The sequence below is a fragment of the Pipra filicauda genome, unplaced genomic scaffold (genome assembly GCF_003945595.2).
Source record: "Pipra filicauda isolate LSUMZ 115617 unplaced genomic scaffold, ASM394559v2 scaffold88_size2543281_pilon, whole genome shotgun sequence".
Taxonomy (NCBI): Eukaryota; Metazoa; Chordata; class Aves; order Passeriformes; family Pipridae; genus Pipra; species Pipra filicauda.
Window position 1 is genome coordinate 1,667,136 of NW_024105075.1, and position 23,983 is coordinate 1,691,118.

The 23,983-nt window shown below is 42.7% G+C and overlaps 1 protein-coding gene across 10 annotated transcripts in view; it reads left to right on the forward strand.

The window, feature by feature from the left end:
• The first annotated feature begins 3,735 nt into the window (after nucleotides 1–3,735).
• Nucleotides 3,736–23,983, forward strand: part of FAM126A (family with sequence similarity 126 member A) — a 64,365-nt gene continuing 44,117 nt past the window's right edge. For 2 of the 10 annotated variants that reach the window (XM_039390938.1, XM_039390937.1), the window contains exon 1: nucleotides 3,736–11,775. The gene's annotated coding sequence lies outside the window, so the exon portion shown is untranslated. The other 8 variants (XM_039390931.1, XM_039390939.1, XM_039390936.1 and 5 more) reach the window with 8 other exon arrangements.

Consider the following 23,983-nt stretch of genomic DNA (forward strand, 5'->3'; position numbering starts at 1 on the left):
GCTGCTTTTAAGCAGAGAATTTACTGCTGGTTCCTGCTGCGCTGGTAGACACCACATGAGCACTTCCAAACACTGATAGCACTCAGTGTGGTACCTTCCTTCGTACTGCTCTGTGCCTAGGGTGGGCAGTGTTACCTGACCTAAAGATTAGCATTAATGTATAGCATTAGTCATACAGCATAGTAGCATCAGTCATAGCAGTTGTGGAGATGTCCAGGAAGTTGCCTGTAACACAGGCAGGCAGGTAACATGATATCTGTATCCAGACCAGGCTCAAATGAGGGGTCAGCCATACCCAAATTCTGTGAGCAGCTGCACTGAGATTTGACACTGAGGGCAACCTGTGATGCAGAGAACCTCTCTACTCCCTAAGGGGCAACATACCACAAAGCCGGTTTCTTTCATGAAATTTTCACTATTTCAGACCACAGTACGAGCTGCACAGCTTGTGAGGGATCAAGCCAGCTGCTCCGAAAGGGATTTTGAGGGGGGAGCAAAGCATGATCCCAAAGCAGGTAGGAGCAGTTGCCTTATCAACAAAGAGGTGGCATGCTGTGCAAGAGAGGTCTAGATTTACTTTAAATTAAAATGCTTTTAAGGTAAAATGTCAATTTATATGAGGTAAGATTCTATATTCCTGTTTGACCAAAACCAGCTGTTTTGTGTGTGTGTACATATAGAATCACAGAATCATAGAGTGGCTTGGGTTGGAGGGAACCTTAAAGATCATCTAGTCCCAACCCCCCTGCCATGGGTCGGGACACCTTTCACTAGACCAGGTTGTTCAGAGTCCCATCCAACCTGGCCTTGAGCACTGCCAGGGATGGTGCATCCACAACCTCCCTGGAAAACACGTTCTGGTATCTCACCACCCTCACAGTAAAGAATTTCTTCCTAATATCTAACCTAAATTTCCCCTCTTTCAATTTGTACCCATTACCTCTTGTCCTATCATGAAGAGTCCCTTTCGAGCTTCTCTGCAGGCCTCTCTCAGACACTGAAAGGCTGCTATGAGGTCTCCACGCAACCTTCTCTTCTCCAGGCTGAACAGCCCAAACTTTCTCAGCCTGTCTTCAAAGGGGAGGTGCTCGAGTCCTCCTGTCAACTTGGTGGCCCTCCTCTGGACTTGCTCCAACAGTTCCATGTCTTTGTTATGTTGGGATACATGTGCATGCATGTGCTGCCATGTGTAATTAAACAAAGCCATACAGGGAGAACATGCCAAGATTAAAAAAAAAAAACCAAAAACAAACCCCAAACATATAGAGGTCCTAGATTTCAGGTCCAAGAAATTAGAAGCTTGAAGGGATGGCAGAAAACACTGTAATCTCAGAGACAGAAATCTCTTATTCAAAATTTCAAGATAAGGATTGGAAAGAAGGGTCAGCTCCTTGTGAAATCTGAGAAATTAAATTAAAATAATTTAAATGAATAGGAAGTTAAACAGATTTTATACAAATGAAAGCATCATAATGTACCATGTCTCTTCTAAGCACATTATTATTCTCAAAGCACTCTACAAACACTTATAGTTTAATGATATTTTATCCCTCAATTCACAAAGTGAGGTTAAAATTAAAAATAGAAAAGGATTATGCTCTGAAGCTCACGACAGGAAAACTATTGGCCTGGCACAAACAATATCATATTCATTGTGGTTTCAAAAATGTATCAAATTACATTTTAAGCCATCAGCTAATGCTACTAAACAGACTGGTGCAAGATAGATAGCTATCCTGAAATGTTTAGTGAATTTGTTTGTTTGATCCAATAATCTCTAATCCGTACTGTGGTAGAGATCTTTCAATCAAGAAGCCGAGGTAATAAGCATGTTGTGCTGATATATAGAAGATTAGCAAGGCCTGATTTCACAGTATGGATTCAGAATGACACAGAGTAACTTCTTCAGCTCTTTATGCTAGCCTGGCACTGAAAATTAGAATATTTACAGCATCCTTTTCTCTCAGGAGTGCACATGCTTCTTTGGGCAGGAGGAATGCTTTTCAGTTACTTTGGCATTAGTAATTTGTTATATACTGCCTACAAATGCTAGTAGTTCACCTACGCCTTGGTTTTTTTTCCAGTTCACAAAGTAACACAAGATGTAGAAGTTCTGAATGTGAATGCATGTGATATCTCATTATGTTGTCCCAAAATACGTACTTTCACCCAGTGTGCAAGAGATCAATCCACACACAGAGGAGAAGTATTTGATTTATTTACTGTTCTGCACAGAAAGTGGTGCTGGGTGGCAAATCCACAAAGTCAGTATGACTACCAAAACTTTTGACTTTTTATACATTTTAGCAAACAAACATTTTAGCAATAATATTCATTGGCTACAAGCTAACTAGTTCTTTGATTAATTAGTATTCTATCTTCTACTGGTAAATGGTCTCTCAATTCTCATGCTAGTTATTCCGTGTACTCAGTCTTTCTCTTCTTTTCGGTTGGTGGGTTTCAGGGGTCAGCGGTCACGATCTCCCCTGCCAGAATTGCCTTTTACCCAGTTGGAGCTGATTTCAGTACAGTTGCTAAGTTGTCTTTTTAGTTTTTTCCTTATCTTGGGAGTTCTGCCAAATGTCCCTATGGCTTGTAGATTCTGCATTCTTTGTGTGTGCTATCAGTGGCACTTCCTTCTCCCCAGGCTTTGTTAACCTCCCCCTAGGTCTGAGATCACTGAAGCATGTCAGGCCCTAAACTTTAACAAGGCAATTCTACCAACAAATAATTTAGCCTTCTAATACATGGACATCAATTATGTCACAATGATATGGACGTGGTATGGAATCTGCAGCTACCCCGTGGATTCATCTGTCATTCCAGTTTTGTGTCTTTTTTCCGAGCCTGGGTCTAGTAACCCATCTCCACATGCCACTTATTCATTCAGATGAAGCAACTGCTCTCAAGTCCTCCCCCTTCTTTCCTTTCCCATCATCTTGTCCACAGTGCCTCTGCCTTTTGTGGGCAACATGTATGTGTTTGAGAAGATGAGGAGAATTGTCGGTCCTAGTAGGAACTTGAGTGAGAAGGGGAGGGTTGTGCTGGATGTAGTGAACATTTTGTGTGAACTTGCAGTGCTGCTTTTGCCCTGAAAGGAAGACTGCCAAGGGAATGCTGCACTCTTCCCACAGAGATCAGGAAAAATCCCTCTTTCCCACGCTAAGCCACCTCTCTTCAAAAGCACAGTGATCCTCTCTGAAAGATTTCATTCTATTATGACACTTAGCAGTGCTATGATCCTATTTCTGGCAGTACTGTAGCTAGAGTCTCAAATGCCTTCGGTCAGCTTTTGTGGCCAGTCGGGTGCCCTCTACTCATGCCAGCATGGAGGACTGATGGGTGCAAGCAGTGCTGCTGTCATGGGCAGAGCCAACAACCAGGTAAAGCAATGAAATCAAATAGGAACCTCTGAATTGCGATCGGTAACAGGCTTCATTCAGAGTACGATGACTGAAAAGGAGCTGGTACATTCGGCATGAGATCTCTCAGATGAGGCCCTAATTATACATTTAGCACTGGATTAGTGGAAATAGTACATCAAAGAAGAAAATAGATGCTTAGTTGGGACAGTATTAAACCAGGGATTGTCAGCAAGTTTAACTTTTTGAAGTGAACTTCCTGAGGGTCTCAGGTATATTTCTAACAAGGTGGCAAAATACTTTCCAAATCGTAATGTTTCTGATTCTTTTCATCTTAACCCATCACAGTTTTGTTTTTTTTTTTTTTTTTTTAAAAACCGACTTTAAGGCTGTTCTTTGTTTGTCCCAGGCCAATCCTTTTTTTTTTTTCTCCATATAGCTACATACAGGACTTTATACTGTGTTATGCCAGAAGGAGCACCAGGCCAAGCTGATGCTCACAGGAGACATAAACTTCATGGAGAAAATGGGCTTATCACCACACTACCAGGGTGCCTTACTGTATACGTTAGATAGATCAAAGGTTTATTTCCTTGTACTCCCAAAAGCAGTAGGAGAGCTTAGGCTTCCTGAAAATAATATTCTGGTTTTGACCAGTACATTTGTAGCTGTTGCTGGTCTTTTCAGGATCATGCTCTTATTCGGTGCCAGCAAAATCTTGAGCAAGGACGTCTTGTCCCACTGGGCCGTGCTAGAGCACAAGGGAAATTTGATCTGAACCATTTCCTCGTGTTTGAAGTATTTCCAGGATACTCTCTCCTGTACAGTTTACTAGAGGTCCTTCTGATTTTTTTGCTTGGAGAGTTGTTTAACATCTTGAATTGACTCACCACTTGTTTCTAAAGTCCAAGTATCCTTTTCTCATGGTTTTATTTCCCTTTTCTTAATGAAATTGTTCCTTTTTTTTCCTCTGAAGTTTTAGATTTTTGCCCTCAGTGCTAATGAAAGGAAAAATCTCGTTTTCTTACCATGCTGTGAACTCTGTCTTACAACATCCCATGGCATCCCAAATTTTCTGGGGAAGAGAAACTAAGATGGGTTTACACTTTATTTGCTTATTCATGATTTAAGGAAGGGCCTTTTTTCCTTTTTGCTTTAAAGATTAAGGTCTCATTTTAAAACCTGGACCAAGAAATAATTTACACTTGAAGCCCCAACTGGCAAAGTGATTCTTTTTCACTGTATGTACTGTGTAATTGTTACTGCTTGTTCATCCAAGCAGTAATGCTTATCTCAAAGCAGCACATTTGTGCTGGGGAGCAGGAAGAGTGGGGCTGCCCCAGGAGGGAGCAGGCTGTGGAGGACACCCCAGCATGGCACGAGTGCCCTCTTGGGCAGGGTGCTGCCGCCCACATCCGAACAGGGCCAGGGTGTTGACAGGACCTGCTGGTGGTCCAGTGGTCATCAGAGGAGGTGAGGTGACAAGGAGCTCCAGTCCCTAGGCGGCCAGCAGGTGTCCTGGGCAAGGGTGGTCAGGGCACTGCAGCCTGCACAGGAACTCAGGGCTCCTATGGTTTGAATGTGGGAAGTTGTTCCAGCAAGACAATACCTAACATATTTGGTTTTGAAAGCGTACCTCCTGCATTCACCCGACCTGAACTTCATGCTATTTAATTGCACTGTTGTTGTAATATAACTCCTCTGTATTTCAGTGGTCAGGCTTGGGACGTGATGGGCTGAGGAGCAAGTGCAGCTTTGTCCTGGCAACCAGGCTGGGACGTGCCTTTTGTCAAGCAGTGGTCCTTTTTCATTCCAGAACTTCCATTTTAGCTTGTTGTGGAATGATTTATCACCAGAGCCAGCCAAAGGAGGTAACTGTGACAAATGAATACTCTGAAAACAATCTCTTTCTGGGATCAGGTAAAGTAAACAAAATACGGAAAGCAGAGGATTCCCTGTATCCCTATTTGGCTGACCCCAGCCAGCAGGTGGGATGAAGTGAATTCTGCCACAAGAGGTGTTGCACAAAGTCATTAACATCTGTTGTAGGCTGAATGTACCTCCTGGGCTTTGCTAATGTTTGGAAGTAATTCCAGATCTTTTCCTTCATTTAGCTTCTTTGCTCTGAAGAACAATAAATATTTTGGCTGTCTACAATGATTCTTATCCACTTCTCTGCCCTTTTTTCAAGGAAAAAAATAATATTTGATGTGTCTTCAAGCCAATTCAGTAATTGCTGTAGCAGAGGTTGCAACAACATAGAGGTAGAGCAGCTGAACATAGCAAGCCTGTCTAAAGTATAAGGATTTGAGGTTGGCTTTGCTGTCTGTCGGTAGCACAGGCTCCTGCCCTCTGGAGCTGACCTGTGGGAGCTTGCCAGCAGCTGGGCCAGAGGAGCCTGAACCTGCTGACAAATTTCTGGATGCTGCAAAAGTCCTAGTCTTCCTTGCCCATGAGAAGGAAAAGCAAGCAGCCCTAGCAAGGGAGATTTTTGTAGCAAGGTCATAATAAACATAGGATTAAAAAAAAAAGAAATGTACAGGGGAATGAACTAAAAAAAACAAAGTGCCCTTCTTGATTTTATTGCTTAAAGTTATTGGGCATCAATTTGATGAACATTTAAATATGCATTCTTTTTAGTTATTTTGAAATACCATAACCTAAAAGAGACAACATATTGCCTTGTCTTCTTTCAGCATGTTCTGCCCTTCTGCATGTTCAAACAACCAGAGGCCCGCCAAGAGCTGTCCTGTCCTCTTGGGAACTAGTCTTTTCTTGGGAGAAACCTATCAGGAAAAGTATTATTTACATTTAAATAGCTTCTGTTAAGGATGGCTCTCAGTGTTAATAAATCCTCTTGCTAAATATGGGAATTCAGGCAGTATGTGCTTAAGTGTCTGAACTTGTTTAAGCTCACAGTAGGTTAGCCCCCAAGCTGGAAACCAGATCAGAGAGTAGTAGAACTATTTGTGCCCAAGTCCAAATCGATGGTTAAAACTGCTGCCTTGTGTTACAGAGACCATCAGTCTCTCCACAACTAAGGCTCCATCAATTCAGATTTGTTTTCAGCCAAATAATAAACATTCTGAGAAAAATCTGTATTTGAACTCTTTCAATGTGGCTAGTTTCAACATGAATTTATAACTGAGTATCTTAATCTTATTTGTATTTTAATTTTTTAAAATAGGAAATATAGGACAATGTAGAAACAATGAAGATGGGGACTGAATTTATCTGAGTTTATCTTTGTCTCTGTGAGCTTTACCCACAGATAAACTGAGATACAGAAAAGAAGTGTAACAATAACACTTGAGCAAAGTTTATGTCATCTCACCTACAAATGACAGCTAGCAAAACAGAAAAGTTGGTATCAGCTGTTCCAGTTCAAAGCTTTTACAGATTTCTCAAGGCACACAAGGGGTATTCCTCAGACCCTTCTACTTGAACAAGCCAATTAACTGTTTCTTGATCAAAGACCAAAAGAAAAAAGAAGGCAGGATTGCCCTCATATAGCAAAAACTCCTAGCAGGGCACTGTGAGGGAACACGATTCAGGATGGAACAGTTCCGGGCGTGGAGAGAAGCGTGCAGCGATTGGCAGGACTTTGTCGTGTGGACTTTGCTGTTATTATGTGGTTTCATTGTATTCACACTGCACAGTACACAGCCTGGACAAGCCGAGGCTTGCCATGAGTTTGCCCCCGCTCCTCCCCCTTTTGCCGGTGTCCCTATGCTGGTTTGTCCCTCTGCTTGTTGGTCTCATGCTCCACCCTATGTTCTGGCCCGTTCTGCTCCCGAGCGGATAAAAAGAGAGTGGGCACGCCTGAATAGGGAACTCTGCTTGCATCCTTCCTTGTGTCCCGTCCCCTCTTCGGACCGCGAAGGCACAAATTTATTTTTTTTTGGTAGCAGCACAATAGAAAATAGCAGAACTGCCTTCATAGTCATGTTGGATCATTTAAAGGAACTCACAGCGTTTATGCCCCAACAATACCTTTGATGATAGTTCTGTATATGTGTTTTTAAACAAATCATATTTTTCCATTCCAAATGCTGCCTGGAATGGGATGCCTTCAAGGAAACATTATGTGAGTCATCCTCAAGAGACATGCAATTGAGGCACCTCCTTTGGAACAAAGTCATCTACATCCATCTAAAATATCCAATTATAAACAGTATTGTTACTCACATAATTGCTCAACGGCCTTAGAAGCAATCTGTTTTTTTATGACAGTAAGAATTAATGGTGAGTTGTTGATGCTAAAGTTAGAATAACATCACACAAAGATTAAAATGTCATTTCAGTGATAGTTTATTCTGGATTATGTTAAGAAATACGAGCTCGTGATCATTTAAGACTCATAAAACTTCTACTCCTTGTTTAACACTTGTTTGAATGTCTGAATGTAAAAAATACTTTCTGAGGCTTAATTCATGTGGGAAGCTCAGGGCAGATGAAGAACTCACTGTGGATTTGTGGAGTAAGATAACACTCACAAACTTGTGCGAATTGTTGGGTTTATTTTCTGTGTACCTTTCTGTATTATGAAAATATTATTATAGAACAGATTTTCACAAATTCCCAGTCATACGTGGGCTTAATGCTGGCTGTGTTTCTCAACCCCTTGGCTCTAGTTTTGAGTTCTCCCATTCCAAGAGGTATGGAAGAATTACTGCAAAGAGAGAAAGGTTTGAGAAGAGGTAAGTATATACCGTGCTCATTGCAAGTGAGGGATAGAGGGTCTCACAAAATACGAACAAATGGTACACCTTAATTATAAGGAGAAAAAGCATTTTATGCGACCTGATGCATGAATTCAGAGACTATGTAATCCTTACCTGCAGCCAGCAGGCCCCTGTTCAGTTGTAATACTTTCTTTCTGTTGTTGTTATTCCATCCTACTGCTAGAATAGGTCATGTTGCTCTCGTCATTCCTGGGATAGCATGGATGTGCCATATGGAGCTAGCACAAGAGTAAATGATAAGCTGAACTTCACACACTCTCCAGAGAACTGATAGGGCCCAGGATGAATAATATGGGCTGTAGAAGGAAATCCAGAAAACACTGGTTAGTTAGGAAAGGCACTACACAGACAAACCCTGTCATTTCGGCATTTACTTAAAGAAAATTAAATACCTAGCCCCTCTAACTCATCTCTTCCCACAGGGCTGAGTTTTTTGCAGGTTTTCCACAGCACAGATGTGGGAGACCTTGAGAGCCTGGGAGTAGCCTGGACTCTGAATGACAGCTGGAGGAGTAGTGATCCTTGGTGTTAGTAATGCATATGCTATTGGGAGTAACTAGGTTTGAGGAATCATGTTAGAATGACACTGATGTATTTGTCACATTCATTTGCACATTTATTTTGTGGGTAGGAAGAAGCTGGTTTTGAAAGAAACAACTAATGATAATTAAAAGAAGCTATTCTGCAGTCGATTGTAACTGCTTTATGGAACAATCATGAGGATTGATGGATTGCCATCTTTCACTGAGGCCTCCAGTGACAGTGGTATGTCCCTATTTCCCTACCTGTAACATTTTATGCCTTTCTTTTCAGTGTTCTTTCTCCTGAATTCTCTTGGAGCTCTTAACTATCCCTATTCAACAACTCTACCTCTTTAATTTTCCCTTCCATTATTTTGCCCAGATTTTCTCACAGCATTTGGTCACAACCTAGCAATTCTCCCAGAGGAGGCAAGGTTATGCCGGTAGGCCACATTGGATCAGATCCTTGGCACAGACAGCTGAACCCCTGGGGGCTGACAGAGGAGATGACCAAGAGAGGTTGAAAGACACACTAGATAGGAGATTACAAGGTGAAGTAATCTGTTTGGATCCAAGCCCAGATGGTGCCAAGTGAGTACATGTTGCAGGGATGATGGGAATGGTATGGCTGCTTTCAGTAGTGTATCATCCGTTTAGAAAATAATCTGAAATTCCAAGAAATTAATAAATGTCTTTATGATTACATAAAAGTCTTCATGAATATGTAAAAGTCAGATGGTGCCTGATACACACTGACCTCTGATACCTCCCTTATTCAGTCGTGGCAATGTGTTAATATGTCCCCAATAATACATGCGCAACTGGGATATAATAGGGGCTTTACTGGTTTCCAGCAGGCAGTGAGCAGGGCTACAACACAATCACTGACTCACTTTTATCTGAAACGAACAACCCTTCTCTCTCCTCCCTGCAAACAATAAGATTGTTAGATCCAAGGCCGAATTCATGTTGTTGTGAACAGCTGCAAATCCACTGACGTCAGCGGAGCTATAACCACTTAGTAAAATGAGAGTCCAGCTTGTGGTGATGTTTTGGATGAATTTCAGTGGAACAATTACATTCTATCTTTCTACAATTCTCTGGACTTTTCCTTTAGATGGATATGTTTTAACCTGTCCTATGTAGCACTGAAGTGCGCTGCCAAACAGCTGCTTGTGCCATGTAAGTGATTCTTGCAACTCTCTATGAAGCAGGTTAAAGTCTGGCTGGATGAACTAGCTATATTGTGGAAGTGTATGAGATTGTAAGAGGAAAAATAAAGCTTTTTATCTCAAGGGCCCAATAAACACGATATCCCACAATGCAGGAGCTATGGAGCATAGGAGAGAGGTGCAGGCCCTACATGGGCAGCAAGAAGCATGACTATAATATTCAAGGGCTGCTAAAATAGTCTTAATCTTACAAGTTGCAGTCTGCTATGGCTTGATCTTGCAAAGTGTCTAAAAACATTAGTCCACTGACCTCCAGTTACACAGATCTAGAGTGAAGCAGAGAACCAGCACTGCAGAAATTCGAGCTTAAGAGCAGTCACTGCTGATTGCAAGGACTTATTTTTTTCTGTTTTCCTGAGAAGAAGGGAAACTCCACATGGGGGTGGAGAAAGTGCTGGGAGGGCATAATGATCTCCAGTGGCTTCAACACCCGGTTCCAGACCAACACTACTGTGCCTGAATCATGGTGGAGCAAGTTGTTTGGCCTTTGGTACAAGAAATTTCCAATAGACTATGTCTGCATTAGATTAGATTGTGCTGATCCTGTTCCCTAATCAGGTCAGCTGCATGGGAGTTGAACTCCAGTTCTTCCCATTGAAGTTGCATCTGTCTCAGGAGTTGGTATTCTCTGTGTTGGAATGGAAGACAAGTAAACAGGAGCTTTCAGGGGGAAAAATATGTTTTCTTTTAATTTTCTCAAAATTATTTTCTGTATGGACATTTGTTAAAGTAAGGAATTCTGATAGTGTAAAAATGTTCACAGTTCCAATCTTCATTAAAGTTATACAGTTAAGTATTTACAGATTACTAAGGTGGACTTTCTGAGGCTGACATGAGCCTAATACAACATCAGCAGTCAGGGTCTATTGAAAATGTTCTTTGTGCAGAGTCACCTTTAGGCTGACCTTTGATCCAAGCAGTGTGAATGACAGTGGTTTGGGATGCTTACAACAGGTAACTGAAAAAAAATGAGGGCATGCAATAAAATTATTAGCACTGAGATGAAACAATGTAATGGAAGATACATGTCTAATCACTGAGGGAAAATGCTTTATGTACAGGATGGATTCTGAGTGTCCCATCTTCATCTTACTTAGCCTGAGGCTGTGGGAAGAGCAAACAAAGAACGTGTAATTGTTCCCACACAAGAACAGACAAGCCTACATTGAAAAGATAATGAGTGAAACTAGCAGGATTCAGGGACGTTACATGCAGTCTCCAAGGAGAAACAAAGTTCAGTCTGAGACCTTGAATATCAAAAGAAGTTAAAAGACTTATAAATCCTTGGAGAAGACAGAGAAGGGGAAGATCACTTTTTAGAAGTTCCCTCTGGAGACAAATTGAAGGTAAGAGATTGTGAAGAGAATTTAAATATGTCTGGCTGTTTAGAGGTGTTAGTTGTTTAGATTAAATAAGTATGTTTTAAACAAAATGAGTCACTTAGAGTTGTAATATTGTGTGATTTAGCATGCTGTTTGCTTAGCTTTACTTGCTTAGCATGAGTAACTGGGTTTGCTGAAGCCTTAGGCCACAAGCTGTGGACTTTCACTGACATCTATGCTTTTGGCTGGAATAGAACTTGTTTTCTTGCTAATTTTCCTAGCAGCTAGCACAGTGCTGTGTTTTGGATTCAGTAGGAGATCAATGTTTATAACACACTGATGTTTTAGTTGTTGCTGAATAACATTTTGACTAAGTGTAGGCCTTTTTTAGTTTCCCGTGTTCTGTCTAGGAGTAGGCACAAGAGAAGCACAAACCAGAAGATAGAGAGGCGGTCGGCAGCAGAAGATGCAACTCCACCAGATAAGAACAGTTAACGGCCAGCCTCTGTGGAGAAGAAAAAAGAATCCCACAAGGTGTTAGAAGACCCCAGACCACAAGTCACCACTGGACTAAAAAGGCACATGCAGAGCATGTAAGGCATGGGTGTATAAATCGTAAGGAGGTAGTTGTCCAGGGATTTCTTTTTTTGCAGCAGCTCTCTGGAGGCACCCAGCTCAAGCTGACTCCACTGCTGTAACACTGTATTAAATTATTTGTTTTTATAAAATCCAACACCTGAGACTCTGCTGTGGGAAACTGAGAGTTGAGCCTGGAGGAGGAGGGAATGCACCTGAGAATGAGTGTGTGTTAGCTAGGAGCCGAAAGGAGCATCCATTTGCTCACTGGAGCTGCCCACTGCAAAGGAGCTCTGGTCCTAGCAGTTGAGGTCTTGGGTGGTGTGTGTGCAACTCCTTGAATGGCGTGAGAATGCTCAGGCAGTGTCTTCTCCCTTAGCACAGCCTTCATGGGCCAGGAGAACAGCAAACCTAACAGTTGTACATGTGGACAGTTTCATGGTTTAAAGATCTTTATCTTTCATATGCAAATAACAGATAACATGATTTAAACTTGCTGTTCTTCACACCTGTCATTAACAGCAGAGAAAACAGATGTACAGTTATATGTGAAGGACTAGGGGAGCCATAACTAGTAGTCTGGAAAGTGCAGACAGGGCCCCAGCAGAAAACAGAAGCATTATGATATGTCATCACACACACAAAAAAGATGATAGCTAGAGCCTTGGGATGTGGGAAGAAACTTGTTCAGACTATGGTCAGAGTTATAGCAATGCTAATAAGCAACTTTCCCCCTTTAAAAAAAAAAAAAAAAGAGAGAGAGGACTATGTTCTTCCCTTCATGTCTTTTTCCTACTCCAGATCTGTGATTTTGCCTTTTTCTGTCTCCTCCTCTTTGATATGTATAATCCTCATAAGGGTAGTATTTGATGAATGGGGGTGTTAGATAGTTGCATGTACTAGTAGTTCTTGTAACTATTACTCCAGCTATGTGGATGATGTCCTTCAAAGAAAAGGCAATAGTGTTTCCCAGAAGTGTGACTTATCTTCATTGTTGGCTAAGCCTTTTGTAAAATCCTTTTGAAGCATCTTCTTTTCTTTTTAATAGAGGTGTGGTGGTTTTCTTTCAGCTTGTGACTAGTACCTTTCAGAACGTTCATTGACAGCACGTTCCCAGCCTGCCAACCCTAATACCTTGGGCAGTAGATGGCTGCTTTTAGCAGCAGTCATCTGCTGCCAAGTTTCTAGACAACTTGAAATCCAGGGCAGGCATGGTCTGGAAGTTTGACAAAGGGCACATCAGGATTCCTACCCATTTGTAGACTAAGCAGATGCTCAGCATGTGTCATATGCAATTCTCTTCCTTGTTGGACCCCTGGCTGCAGACATTGCTTCTTCCCAGTTTGTCCTGCATCATCTCACACTGCTGTCAGTATCTAGATCTAATTTTGCAGTTTGAAGCCTTTGGTGTCTCTCTATCTGTTGCCAAGTTTAAGATACAGGGCCTTGTTGTCAAAGCCCCCTGTGACACCCTCTCTAGGCTCTATTTCCTCTCCTCTTGTTTTCCATCACATTTCTCTCACAACTGATGCCAACTGAAATGATTCCTTCATGTTATTCTTCTGTTCATCAACTCTCATCATTATTACAGTGAATTTCCTTCACGTGGAAAAAATTTCCTGACTTTGTATATTGTGGTTTTTCTGAAAAATTCATTCATTTCAGACCACTTGCTCATCTGCAGGCACCTGTTACTGTTTCTCTTCCTGCATGAGAAGGAAAGGGGAACTCCAGGAGGCAAAAAAAAAAATCTTTTGTTAATTAAAGCCCTTTCTTTTTTTTTATTATTTTTTTTCCCATGAATCTGGGTTTGTAGCAGAAGTTTATTTGACCAGGACTGGTTTTGTTTGCTTTGATTTCCTGGCAAAATCTGGTCTGGAGTGCACACTTCTCTCCTGGGAAATTCCTCTATAAACTTACTCAGAAGCAACAGCCAGAATCCACATGTACCCTCTCCATCCCAGACACAGACTGAGCCTGCAGATGCCACCAGTAGCACACAGAATTTGTCCTACATAATTATTCTCTGCTTCTCTCCATTGAAAAGGAACAGAATAGAGTGAACAAGAGGACCATAGGGTAACTTGGCATATGCTGTCCCTCATCCAGGTGGAGGACCTCCACAGGCTAGGAGGAGGCTGCCAAGGTGCAGCCATAGTCCAACAGTGATGAATGGGCTTAAAGGAAAACAAGCGTACTTCCCTGAAAATTTTTATTTTGACAAAGCATCTTGAATGGTTGGTGACTCCAGTTTCAGTTAAACAAATTGCAGAAATTCATTTCCAACAAAAGAAATTAGATGTGATGCTTCAGAAAACATACTCATTCTCAGTTCTCAGCTATTGTGAAGATCTATTTGCATTTGCAAATATGAAGTGAAAATGTAGCATGAATATACACTATTTTTCCATACCAACATATACTATTTTTATTGTGGAGAAAATTAAAAACCTCACATGTAAAGTGTTGCATATTTTTTTTTCTAATTCATACTGTTTTGCATAGCTGATTCCTAACATTTCCTTTGTTTTAACAAAGCTGTGTTTCAGATTAGCATATCTTGGGAGTGCCACAGTAACATGTATTATTGTACAGTTAATGCTTATTGATTCTTTCAATAGATATTTAACAGGTTTCTTCTCTTTTCATGTAATAATTTAAAATTATCTGGCAGGGCCATTTTTATTTACACATACCAGATGAGGTTTGAAGGATTTCCTCTAATCTTTTTTTATCTTGTGTCTCTTGAGGGAGCTGCGATTTACAGTATCTGGAACACCGACATTGTCGTATTGCTTTCCACACATTTCAATACCGTAGTAGTTCTCAGTGTGTGAAACTGCACTAACCCTGCTGATGTTAGAAGCTTGAATACTTTGTAGAGAGAAATAGATGTTCAACCCTATCCCCTCCAGTAGATGTCATCGTGACAATGGAGAATACTGTTGGGGATACTGGTGTGAAATCTCCTTTGCCGAGGCAGGAAACAAGCTTTGCTGTAATAGACTTTGTCAAAACAAGGTAATTCTCTCAATGCTTAGTATTTATGGAGAACTTTTTCTTTCTATAATGCTTTGAAAAACATGGTGACTGATAAAACACAGTCACCAGTCAGGTCACACAGGGCTGCAGTTTGTGGCAGTGATATCTATGTGCTCTGAAGGTGGACATAAATATATGGACAGATGCACATGTGCAATACTCAGTTTGTCAACTGCTTTTTCCCCCCCCAACTATATAGTTTCTTTTGTATGACACACCTTGCTCAAAACTATTACATCTTTTCATTTATATTTCCCCCTCTCCACCCTAATCCTCTTTAGAAATAATTTCTCCAAAGGAAAACCCAAATCCTTAAAAGGAAAACCCAAATCTTCCTGCTTTATTTTTGCTAAGAATTAATCTCTCCACACGTGTCAGCACCTGAGCTGCTTGGCATCCAGTCAGTTTTAAGGTTCACAGCTGCCTGCGTGAGCGATGGTTATTGAGCGGTGAGTAATCCACAACCTTGTACTATTACTAGGTATAATTTTAATCCCTCAAACGGAGATCAAATCCCCAGAAAAGTCGAGAGACAAGTCAGTCACTGGCAGTTTTACATGCACCAGGGCTGCAACACACACATCTACAAATAATTTGAAAAGCACATTGAAAATATGTTTAGCTATTGTTTGATAGCTGATCTGAGTTTCTCAGAAAGATTGTGAAGTTCATGACTAGAAAAAAATATCAGACACCTTTCCCCACCTTGGAAGTCCCAACAGCTTTGATTGAATATGTGATATGTATCTAGTATATGTTGTCCCTTTTTAATTTTAGCCAGTGCTATGTCTGTGTTCTTCATGACAGACTGACAGTATGTAAGATTTTGTCAGATAAAATATAGCACAAGCTGAACTGCATGAAGCAAGCTGCTGAGCTGAAATGTGACTTTCTAAAAATCAACAGGGTGCAGCTATATAAAATAATAAGTACATAATCTGAATGTTCTCTTTTGTCTAGATAATAGCCCTATGAATAATAAGTTTTTATTCTTTAAAATGGCAGGCTTTGGGGAAGCAGACAGCAAGAAAGCAGAGCACTAATGGCCTGATTAACTTAAGAGTCTGCTTCTCCTCCTTAGTCCAGTCTTTGAAAGTGAAGCAGGTCTCTGCAACCAACATTATGAATTCTAGGGGAAATGACCAAACAATTAGAACAAATTTGTGACCTCTCACAGTAAGAGGAAAGCAAGTCTTATTGGCAGGATTTTTGTCATTGTTCACATTCATAAAAAAAAATTGTTGGCTGGAATTTTGTCCTTGACCAAGTGGAAAGCCTTTCTGCTGGCAGGAAAACAACATATTTGATCAAAACAAAGCTGCTGATGCTCTTGACAGAACAAGAACAGACATCTGTCTGGCTGCTCTGAGTAAGCAAAAATACCAGAAAAACTCCATAAAATTCTATTAAAATAAATGGGGTAATGAAAGGGGTGCAAAGAAAGCATTTCTTTGTAAGTTATCTCCTTTGGGCACTGCCAGAGAACCTGGGAAAAAAAGCATGTCTTTAATAATCAGGATAGGACAAGCGTAATGTTTTTACAGTAAAAGAGGGTAGATTGAGACTAGATATAAGGAAGAAATTTTTATGACGAGAGTGGTGAAAGACTGGAACAGGTTGCCCGGAGAGGTGGTGGATGCCCCATCCCAAGAAACATTCAAGGTCAGGCTGGACTGGGCTCTGAGCAACCTGATCTAGTTGAAGGTGTCCCTGCTCACTGCAGAGAGGTTGGACAAGGTGATCTTTAAAGGTCCCTTCCAGCCCAAGCTATTCTATAATTCTACGACTTCCTACTTTCTGTCCCCCTTGCAGCTTAGCCTTGCAATTTGTTGCCCTTTCGGCTTTAAAATAAACATTATCCTCTCTCAGGATTATGAAACTTAGTAATGTAGCTGAAGCCTTAGCTTTTCCTGGGGAAATTGTTTGAAATGTGGAGTCTTCAAATCAGTGCTGGTTCTGTACCCTGGAATAGTTACAGCTGAGAGGAGGATGGGGCCATGGCAGAGGAGTTGGGTCAGACCAAAAAGATGTTGCTGTACAGACACATTCGTGCTGCTTTTCAGGGCTGCTTCCACTGATCCTGTATGGAGCCAACCACTGTACATGTACTAAGGGCTTCCTAATACAGCTGGGTGTCAGGGTGTTCAAGCAGGACATCAAGCTGCTTCTCTGGGCTAGCAGAAGACACATGAACTTTGTGGGCTTGGCTCTACTGTTTTGGTTTTTTGGGCTAACAGGATTACATCAGAAGGGAGAGCTTCCGATAGAAATATGTGTGGTGTGCTTCTAGCTCTTGTGATTCAAAGGAAAAGCTGACAAGCATTACCCAAGAGTAAGCAGCAATGAAATGTCAGCTGTTAGCTCTGAGCCCAACCACAGCCTCTTCATCAGCTAAACATGCTGAGGGAGGAAGTGGTGAGCACAGCTGGGCAGCCTCGTACACACCCAGCACCACTGGCCTGCTGAGTGGCTCTGCCCTGGCCCCAAATGCTGCCCCAGAGGGACAGGGCTGCTCATGGGGGAGCCCCCAGGCCTCTTGAGAGGCAGGCTGGAACACTGGGAGACGTCCCATGACTGTAAGTTTCTCGTGAAAAGAATATGCAGCTCTTGGGCTGGTTGGGGGTCTGACAGCCCTTGTAAACCGAGCTGTTTCTTTTCTGTAGTCCAGCAGCAAAACAATAAATATACACACTCAGAATACTGTCAACGTGCCCAAGCACACGTGGGCTGGAAGAGGAATTTTCTGTAGGAGTAACAATTAGTGAGCATGAAGAGCCATGAAAATGCAAAAATCCTTGGATTGCCTTGCACAATTGTTTCCTCATCTTTCTCTCTTTTACTTTCACAGCATCCGCACCAGCCCTCCCTGTTCCTCCTCATGTATACAGCAAGGAAGAGCCCCCAGCCAGGGACCACAAACAGTTGTGGTTAGGGAAAAGAAACCCAGCTCATCTGTGATAATTAAAATAGCTGTGATACTTTAATTGAGCTGCTAATACCAACGCAGGAATGTTGCATAAAAGGCCTGGTGGGTAACAGATTTTCTTTTAGTACTTCACTGAGCAGGAAGGAGTGTAGCGCTGCAAGGAGCGTGTGCCACAGAAGATGCTCTGCTGTAGCAGAGCCTTGTCTCCTTCTAGCTTCCCCCCTCCCAAAACCAGCTTTTCCTGCTGTTGATTCTTTCATGATGTTGTGTGTTTGGTTGTAGATCTCATAACAGCGATCTCCACACTGTTCTCCTCTGCCCCTCCCTTACCTTGAGGGATTGTTTCTAGGATTCTGGGCTACGCAGGCTTTGATGCAATGCTTGTGTCTTTCCACTCAAACATTTTATCTTGTGAACTGCTGTGCTTACAAACCTATGTATGTGCTTTTAACCTCTGCTTTTAAAGTGTGGTGAAGTAATGGATTTCCTAGCTCTTGTGTAGTAAGGATAGCTTATGTATTATTTATGTTTATGATTATTTGCTTGCTATGTTTTTTTTAAATTTTGCCTTATATTAGTGGTACAGTTAGAAAAAGCTTTTTCTGTTGTCAAATTCTTACAGTAGTTTCTCCTCAAGATTTAATCAAAATCAGGAACTACTACCTTGCATTTTCAAGTGGTGTAAACATCATCCCTTAGTGCAAAATATTGACACGGACCGTATTGTTTATAAAACTGGCCTTCAACAACAAGTCAGACTCAGTTTTAAATTTGAGTTATGTAAATTTAAATTTTGGGAAGCCTTTGCATAGTAGAATAAATTAACTAATTTGTTTTTAATTCCACTGTAGTGTTTTTGTAATAAATATTTTTTTGCAATTAGCAAATAAAAGGCATAGTGGTGTTAGGCTTGTGTATACGCTTTGCCAAGAAAAACAAAGTAAGGAGTTCTCCAGGTTGCCAGGAGAACTCCAGGTCAGTAAAAAGCATAAGATAAAAGCTATATATATTTAGAATAAGTAAAACATCGTAAATTATGAAGTACAGGATACTTTTTTATATTTCTATGCTAATGTATTTTTTTTTTAATCTGAAGTTCTGGTAAGAGGATTTTATTCAACCAATTAAGCAACAAAATGCTTATAGAGTCCTTCCTTCTTGAGCAGTTTCCTTTAAAATGTTTTGTGAAAACATGAGAAATCTGAGACACTGAGTTCTTCAGTGTTTCAGAGTCAAACAGATGTTAGTGATTTTTCACTTTCCGGAAAGATCTGGTAAAGAGCTTTCTGCTAGAGCAATTTTCTGTCAAAACATGGATTTGATAAAATGTAACTTTTTGTAGGAAGATACTGGTTTCTTTCACGTTTTCAAGGGAAAACTATCAAAATATTTTATTTATGCTTGAAACTAGAATATAAAGAGGAAAACCATAAGTCAAAACAGAACATCTGACACTGTCAAAATATCATATTTGTCAGTTGTTTCAGAGGTCCAAAAATAAGAATTGCAGAATTTGTGTTTTTGCAGAAAGTGCTGTCATTTTATTTCCATTGGAAAGGAAATTTCAGAATATCTGTTTTTCTTCCTACATCAGCATGATTGTCTTACTTTTTTCTTCCTGACTTTTTATATGCTTTCATTACTGAAACTGTTTTCATGGAGAATGTCAGACCAAGAGTCTCCAGAGCCCTCTGCATTTGATACAAAGCTCTTGGACCTCTGCTGACTTGAAGGACGACTCAATGCTTCCTTGTAGTTTCAATTAGTGGAGTTAATCAAAGGCTCTGTAGGAGAGCAGTGTGAGTTCTGAGTGTCTTTGGAAATGTAAGCTGAATTCCTAATCAAGACTACAGACTACTCTTAATTCTGCTGTGAGTGTTTTTCCATCCTAATGAAAACAGAAGGGTTGCTCCACGATGGTCCTACCATCCATCTAGCAGCATGTGCAGTTGCTGCGGTCACAGCCAGCCTGGCCTAGGCTGGCAGTGGGACAGAAGACTAACAAATTGTCTTCTAGAGTTCTGCCTCTTTCCCTAAATGGTGCCCTTCTTGGTGTCTCACAGGCTATGGATTTGGTATGAGATCAGATGACTGGAAATAACTGCTATTTTTTTCCCACAGTCCAGATGTACTATCTTTTAAAAATGGTCTGTGTGTTGAATTGAGCTTTAAGAACATGGTCATATGACAGAGATTAAGGTTGTTAAGTATTTATTTATCAAGGATTTCTATTTTTAAAGAAGCTTACAACTCCATTATATATCTAAATATAAGAACTTGTAATGAAAAGGCGGAGACTAAAAATTATGAAGAAGGCAGAAGCTCTAGGTTCCAAATTATGTTTCTGAGCAATGTTTTCTGAAATACAAAGGGGACTTCTTCCTGGAAATACTGTTTGTGAAACAGCACTGAGCAGTCCTGACTACTGGGGAAGTGGAACAAAAGTTCTGATTCTTTGTAGCGCTCCTCTGAGAGGGCAGTTTGAAATGGATTGCTAATGGCAAGAAAACCTCCCATAAACTCAAGACTAAAGTGCAGTAAGCACTGTGCCCAACTCTGCATAGAAATATAAACACATTAAAAAGAAAATTTATTGCATACATCTTTTTGCATTTAGAAGATATAAGGCTAATGTGATAAGAGTGCCTGAAACACTAATATAATTCAGGAGTTAAAAAATTATAATCTGTGGAAGTAATATAACTTAACTGGTTTCTTTTGTTAATGTGACGTGACATTGAAGAACAGTTATCTGCTGCATGTGAAGAATTTGCCTGCCTTTTGTTTGTGGATGATTCATTACTTTTGCTAATCATTAGAGTCATAACACATTAATAACAACAAATTAATAACTAATGACAGTGTGAACTCAGTACCTCATTGCAATTATCAGGGTCACTTAGTATGTCACAAGCCACATCAGTACCCAGCGTCCCTACTGACACTGGGTCTGAGAATGCAGGCTAATAAAGTCCTCCTGTATTGCCATATCTTTGCTTCCATTGCTTATTCTGTGGTCCATGCTGCTCTCAGAACTGCAGGACTGAGCAGTAAACCAGCTCAGGGAATAGAAGAGTGTTAAAAAAAAACTTGTCTCTTCTACTTGGTTCTCTTCAGACTGAATTATTTGGTGTTTTGTGTAACTGTTGGGTCACAAAACCCAGAAGGGTCTCAGGAATAGGTATAGGCAGCAGGTGGGAAAGGCATTGTGATGGAAGCTGTGTATGCCTGCAATGTTGTTGGCAGAAATAATGGCAGAGAAAGTCAGATAAAGAACTTTAAAAAAAACCCCAAACCATTAAATATTCTGGCTCTGATTCAGATTTGTATTCTTTCGAAGGTAGAAGGTTATTATCTCCCTCAAAAAGCTACATTTGGTTGTTCCTAAGATTATGGCATTTAACTGTCTCTCTTCATCTTAGTGAAATAATAAAGCTTTTTTACATCTTTGTTGGAACTAATATCCATCTTTTCAGGAAAACAGACCTATTTTATCCAGTGTCATAGAAACTGATGGCAGAATGAGTTTAGACCACAACACAGTGGGAGTATTATAAAGACAAATGGCTTAGTAAGACATTTATATTCTAAAAGCAATATTTATTATAGTTTGTATTGTAGTTTGTATTACAAAAGATCCTTGAAAATAGTACATATATTTTATTGTGAATAAATTGATATACTATATACATAGGGAAGTGAATGGTAAAATAGCACAAGTCTAGAAACAGCTCAGATAGAAAGATACTGATGTATCTATGCAGGATGGCCAAGAAAACTTGAAGAAATGCATTGAACCTGATATTTTCTCACGTTTAAGGCTCCAGGGAAGTCAATAAACTTGTACATGAACATGTTATCTACCTGTACAGTCATTGAGGAAATGAAGACTGGCATGGCATAGAAGACTATGATTTTTAAATGAGTAACTGTATGGGAAGCACTTTGTGACAGTAAATGTTGATGGCATTAATCTGGGCTCTATCATTATCATATTTGATACTGACCAAATCACACCCTCCTTGCCTTGGTTTCACCACAGAGCAATTAGATTAGTGATTAATTAAATCTTTATTAATCCTGAAGATTACTATAAGCATGTGCTTCGGAGGATTAAAATTTACATCCTGAAAGCACACTTGCAAAGTAACTCTATTGGTAACAAAAAAATGTAAACTGAACTTTAACAACCAAAAGCAGCTAATTGTGCAGATTTATTTCAAGATCACTCTTCAGAGCATTCCAAGGATGAAGTCAATAGAAAAAGAAGAGGAATAAAAAGGTAATTGAAAAGGCCTTGGAGTGCTGTGGAATTAGACTTGCTCACAATTGCTTCACTTTGAGAAGGCCGATAAGAATCCAGCATCTAAATAATGATTAAGACATGCCTGATGAAACTTCAGAGGCGTTCAGTTCGAGGCGTTCCCATCAGGGTGCCTGGAAACATTCCTTTCGGATCTTCAGCCGTACCTCTACTGGGGCTAGGGCAGCACAAGCTCGAATCTGCCTCTGCCGCCGGCTCTTTTTTTATGTCCAAGCGATGGCAGCGGGACTGTGCGAGTGACATGGGACAGCGGTAGAGCACACGCCTCTGGTGCCGGCTCCCTGCAGCCCAGCCCAAGCGCTGCCGCCCGTCTGGTGTCCCGAGCGGACACTGCCACCGGCGCTCGAGGGGCAGTTTCGCGAGCGGGCGCTCCCCGCTGCCCCGGAGGGCGCATCTCCCCGCGGGGCACGACCCTGCCCAGCGTCCCGGGCTGCGCCTCAGCTCTCCCCAGAGCCACGTTCCCAATGCAGCCCCGGCTGAGAAGCGATGACTCGGCCCCTCGTTTCCGTGCCCGCCCCCGGGGCGCCCCCACACCGCGGCGGCTGCGGCGGCAGCGCCCACCCCCCTCCCCGCGCTCCCCCCGGCCCGGCGCCCTCACCGCCCATTGGTGGAGCGGGGCGCCCGCCCGGCCCGCTCCGCCGCGCCATTGGCTGGCGTGACCGCGCCGCGCGCGCTGGTTGGCTGCGGGCGCCGCCAGGCAGCGGCGGGGCCGGGCGGGGTCCGCCCGCGCTCCGCTCCCGGCGGGAGGGGAGTTTGAGTCGCAGCCGCGGCGGAGCCGCCGGGTGGGAGGGTGAGTTTGGCTCGCCGCCGCTCCCGCGGGCACAACTTTTTTGCCGTCCGGGGCTATCGCATCCCGGCGGGATGGCCGCGGCTGTCGGGCAACTCGCGGCCGGCTGAGCGGAGCCCCTCTGGCTGTGGGTCCCGCGCCTCGCCCCGGGGCAGCCGGCGGCGCGCGGCTGGGGCGGCCGGGACCCGCCGGGGCGGCAGTGGGCGAAGGGAGCAGGAGGGTGCGGGCGGAGAAGGGAGGGAGGGATGAAGGGAGGGAGGGAGGAAGGAAGGGGGCGATGGAGTTGCCGGGGGCAGGGCCGGTGCCCAGGGGCGATGGAGGGGCAGGGCGGGGTCCCTGCCCCCGGTGAGGGGCCGCGGGGCGGCGCTCCGGGCACCGGCTACAGCCTTCGTCCTTTCCGCGAGTCCCCCCGGGGCGCCCCCGGCATCCCGGCCGCGGTGGCCGCCAGCGCCCAGTCCCGCTCGGGAAGGGCAGCGCCGGGAAGCGGCGGCAGCGCCGGGGCCGCTCGGGACCGGCGGGGCAGCGGCGCCTTGTGCCGCCTGGAGAAGGCGGCCGGGGCTGCGAGCGAGACAAAGGAGCTGCTCCCGTCGTGTCCCCGGAGCAGGGCGGGCAGCGCCGTTCCTGGCGCTTCCCGGCGCGCGCGTGAACCTTCATCGGAAGGGTTAGGGCAGAGTTCGATGGCGAGCTGTGAAATATCTTAGTTCTAGCCTGTCTTATCTGTGCGTTTGGCTTTTTCGCCGCCGCGTCGAGTTCGGTGCCGGCGGTGCGGATGCGAGAGGTGGCAGCAACAGTTACAACCGCTGAGAGTTCGCGGTGCCCGGGTAGGAAGCGCCGCAGGCTGCAGGGCTTGTGTCTGCGTGGGCTTCGTGGTTTAACTTCGAGCACGTTAAACGGGAGTAACCTTCTGTCTGCTTTGTGTTGTAAAGGTAACGGTGAAAGCAGAGGTAAAGCCCGTGGATTTGGCTCGTTCCCTGTAATGCCGACAGCCATCACGTTTGTTTCCCGTCCAATTGAATTCCAGCTCTGTGCCGAAAAAGCTCCTGAGTCTTATGCTCACAGGGAAGAGACGTATGTTCTCGAGGATTATGAAGTCTTGCTGAATATCTTTCAGAATTTTTAACATACGCTGCCAGTGAGTGAGGAAGT